The following is a 4808-nucleotide window of genomic DNA, read 5'->3' on the forward strand; positions in this document are numbered from 1 at the left end:
CCCTCATCTGTAAAACAGATAAAATTCAGGATCATGGGCCAGGTGCAGTGGCTCACACCTTTGGGAGGCCAAGGTAGGAGGATCATTTGAGCCCAGGAGTTCGAGACCAGCCTGGGCAACATAGCAAAATGCCATCTCTATTTTTTTAAAAATTCAGTATCATGCACCAGCATATCACAAGCCTTCATTAAATGCTAGTCATTATGATTATTATCACTCTTGTTAAAGGCTGTGTGATACTACACTGTATAAAAACTCAACAAGGACCAGGTGTGGTGGCTCACGCCTGTAATCACAGCACTTTGGGAGGCTGAGGTGGGTGGATCACCAGGTCAGGAGATCGAGACCATCCTGGCTAACACAGTGAAACCCCATCTGTACTAAAAATACAAAACATTAGCCGGTAGCATGTGCCTGTAGTCCCAGCTACTCGGGAGGCTGAGGCAGGAGAATTGCTTGAACCCAGGAGGAGGTGGTTGCAGTGAGCTGAGATCGCGCCACTGCACTCCAGCCTGGGTGACAGAGCAAGACTCCATCTCAAAAGAAAAAAAAAAGAAAAGAAAAGAAAAGAAAAAAACCTTGTTGGATCTCTGTCCTATTGTTGGACATTTCCATTGCTTCCCATTCTCTAGTATTAAACACCACGTTAAGGCGAACATCCTGAAAGTTGAAAACTCTCTCAAACTGTATCTTTTCCTCTGCACGTACACCAACACAACAATCATCCACACAGAAGTCTTCTGTGATCAAATGTGTGGGTTTTTCCCCTAAACGCCAAGCAGCAGACACCAACTGAGTGCCTTCCAATTCAATTCTGATAGGATCTACCTGGAGATAGTGTCAGATCTCACAGATTGAGGCCTCAGTTCCCAAGACTACCCACCCAGCCCCAAGACACTAGTCCAGTCTGGCCTCTGGAACTTCTGACCAAGCGGCTTCACGTTGGGGTTCCTACAACCTCCTCTTTGGGCTTCATTTGCTGGAGTAGGTCACAGAACTCAGGGAAGCACTGACTTACTTTTACTGGTTTACTGTAAAGGGTATTACAAAGGATACAGGTGAAGAGATGCATAGGGTGAGATATGGAGGAAGGGATGTGGGGCTTCCACACCCTCCTGGGCATGCCACCCAGCCTCCGCATGTTCAGCCATTTGGAAGCCCTCTGAACCCTGTCCTCCTGGGGTTTATGGAGGCTTCATGACATCTGCATTCCTTCCTCCCAGAGTACAGGACAGGACCCTCTCTGCGGAGAATCTTAAGATTCACAATCAGAAAGGTGCAGGAAGATTAGGGTCCTGGCTTGGGGCAGGCGAAAGCAGGGCAGGAGAAGGTCAGAGAGATTCCGTTTCCTGGGGCCTGCCCTGAGGCCCAACACATTATAGCCAAAGACTGTAACAAGGGCAATGGGAGCTATGAGCCAGGAGCTGAGGATGAAAATCAGTACCTAACACCACATGGGGTTTTTTTCCCCCCATCTTTGAGGGACTTTACATCTCTGAGGGCTTTTCAGTAAGGAATTTAAGTTCATAGAGGGTTTATGCCCTGCCTATGGTCACACAGGAACTATGGCCTCCAACTCAGCCTTTGCCTCCAACCCAGGACACTGCCCAGTGTCCAGTGCTGTTTCTGCTCTTACGAGGACCTCATCTTAGGAGGCCCCCACATCCCTCTGCACCCCAAAATCAGTTGGGCCCATCATATCTGGAGTTGGGGAGCTCTGGACTCCAAGTCCTCCAGCCTTGATCCCTGGAAGACAGTGTCCTCTCCATACATGGTGCTGTGAATGCTGGCCTGCAGAACCCTGCTTCTCCCTCCTGTACTATTTTTAGCTCCTGTGAGTTTCCTGTAGGGACCCAGTCCAGCCTCCAGGGCCTCTGGATTGGAAGCTGTGAGCAAGGCAGGGGGTAGTGCCCAGAGGACCCTGTGGAATGTTCTCTCCTGGAACCTGAAACTCCAGGGTTTAAGGTTTAGCTCTGGGGAAGCTGGGGGTAGGAAATGGGGACCCCCTAGTCACAAAGCTAGGCTAGGATCCAGGGACTCAGCCTAGGGTGGGGGCGGGAGCTGGGCAGCCTAGGCCTGTGCCACAGCAGCTCGGGCCTGCTGGGAGTTGGCTATCCCTGACCTCACTGGCCCCAGGCTCAGCTCAGAATAGCTGTGGGGCTTGGCCAGGCCTGCACCAGACCTGCGTGTGCTTGAGCATGTGCCTTGTGTACTAAGGCACTGGTGCACACGGGAGTGCGTGTGCATTATGCATGCAGCTTTGTGTGTGACTGGGTGTGAATCTCGATGGCTCCAGAATCACAGGTGCCATTCACATAGGTGTGTGTTCCCTGGAGCAGTGTGCAGGTCTGTGTACCTGCGGATGGGCACACGATCTGCACACACGTGCCTAGGGCCGCCACTAGAGTTGTGCAACTTGGAGTCCTTACCAGTGGGTTCAGTGGTAGATGGGTTCATGTGGACTGTGGAATTGTATCTGTGTGCAGTGAGTGTGGGTCGGTGTATACACATCTGTGGTAGGATTGGCCAGGGGCCCTTGGCTGTGTTGCAGGGGACTGAAGGCAGGTGGACTCAGCAGAGGCTGTCCTTTGGGCACTACCAGAAGCCTTACCTGACCCCAAGCCAAGAATGAGCTGGAAGAGAGGCTGGGCAGGTCTTGCCCCATTTAGCAGATAGGAAAACTGGGCTTGCAGTGTCCATGAGGTCACATAGGGAATGGGGGAAGGACTGGCCTGCTGCCCAGAGCTCAGTCAGCCTTCCCATTCCCCTAGATGTGGCTGAACAGGAAGTCTGGACTCTAGGGAGGAAGCCGTGGGAGCCCTTCCCTTCCTGCTTGAGCCCAGGCAGCACTGCCTTCCCTCAGCTGCACGTGCAGATGATGAGAGTGAGGCCCAGAGACACCTAGGGTAAGATCAGATCTGTCCTGCTCAGGGCCCTGCCCCACCTGCCCGTATCTGTCACAAGCAGTGAGGCCATATGCTCCTCCTGAGGCCATGGCCTCTCTCCAGCCCTTGCCTCCCTCCCAAGCCCCAGGGATGCCTAGTGGCCCATACCCATGCTCGAGGGGACCCATAGATCCTCTAAACCGTGCTCATCCCTGAAGGAGCCCCTTGAACCCACCATACCCCTCCTCTGAGTCCCACATAACCTGAGAAGGAGGTGCAGGTAAGATATTTCACCAGCAGGGGCACTGAGCCACAGAGAGGCCGCACACTGCCTGTGATCGCACAGTAAGAGGAAGGCAGCACAAGGCCCCATACCAGGTCTCTTTCCAGAATGTTCTGCTACCTCCCACTGCCCCACAGGCACACAGAGTCTCGGAGGCCTGTTTAGAACCTGAAGCCTCAGTTCATTCCACCTGCTGGGGTGGTGGCTCTGCCAGGCTGTGCTGTAGACTCAGGGAGCCAAGTGCTCCAGCAGACAGTCCTGCAGGCCATCAGGGCTGTGAAGCGGGGTGGGGGCCAAGGTCTGGAGCCTGGGGGTGGAGGGCATGGGGAGGGGAGGCTTTCCCAGAGGGCCAGAGGGGACACCTCACTCACCAGAGGCCTCCTTTGTGGCAGCCCCCACCCACCAACACAGCAACACCTCTACCAGAGGAGCAGGGCCTTTGGGAGTGGAGCCCCTCAGGCAGCAGGGAGTGCAGGAGGGGGCAAGAAAACAAGGCTGAAAAGGGGGAGGCCAGAGCTAGGGCGGGCCTTGGCAGTGTGCCGAGGGATGGAGAAGCAGGAAGGGGCAGCTCTGCATGACTGGGACCCAGGAAGAGAGCAATGTGGGGTAAGAGGGTGAGGTCGCTGCGGCCTGCAGTCACTCAGGCAAGGGTTCCAGGCCGGAAACCCTCCAAACCTAGGGTGATGGGCAGCTTGGCAGACGGTAAACTCCCACCTGGCAACAACCCAAGGGAGCCAGGGGATGAGCTTGGCAGGCCCCAGGCTCCCATTTACCTCCACTGGGGGGGTCTTCAGCCTGGCAGGATGGGGGATGCCTCCCACCTCCTCAGTAGGGGGCTGAGTAGGGGGCTGGTGGGCCACCCTTTCTGCTTTTCCACAGCCATCTTGGACCCTGAGCCTTCTCCTCATTGGAACCTGGGTGCCACTGACAGCAGTGAGTGACTAGCCTGGTGGCCAGAGGGGGACCAGGCCGCTGACGGGGTCCTTCTTTGTTACAGGTTTCAACTATGTTCCCTCCCGCTCCCGGGGAGTCTGTCCCAGACCAGTCTTCAGTCACCCTTTCCAAGGTCTCAGCCCTTCGCACAAAACACACCCGGCCGGCTTCATGCTCTGCTAGGCCTGTTCAGACTCAGGAGTGGGGAGGAAAGGGGACTTTCCCAAGGTCGCACAAGAGGGGCGGCACCCAGCCCAGGAGGCCGCAGGGCGCCTCACTATACCCCTCTATCGGCCTCTATCGGCTCCAAGTTCCACGAACCCACACAGCGCTCCGCGTGTGCCGGCTTCTGTGACTCAGGGCAGACCGGGGAGGTCACGGGGCTGCACCACAGGCTCGCAGAGCGACTGACTGGCGGGGCGAGGTGGTGGCGCGGCGGCGGCCTCAGAGCCTTGCAGGGGAAGCGGGGCGCGAGAGGCGAGCCTGAGTGTGCGCGTGGGTGCCTAGGGGGCGGAGGGGTCAAGTCTCCCACTTTTCCTCCCCGCGCCGGATCCCAGGGGCCTCCGCATCCCGGGGGACACCAGAGGGAGACCTCAGGAGAGACTTGGGGAGGGGGACGGATCAATGCCGCGTGCCACCTCCTCCGTGGCCCGCCCGTGGCCCCCGCAACTCCAGAACAACACCCGGAGGCGGGGCGGGGCGGGGCT

The sequence above is a fragment of the Mandrillus leucophaeus genome, unplaced genomic scaffold (assembly GCF_000951045.1).
Source record: "Mandrillus leucophaeus isolate KB7577 unplaced genomic scaffold, Mleu.le_1.0 Scaffold22, whole genome shotgun sequence".
In the NCBI taxonomy this organism is placed as follows: domain Eukaryota; kingdom Metazoa; phylum Chordata; class Mammalia; order Primates; family Cercopithecidae; genus Mandrillus; species Mandrillus leucophaeus.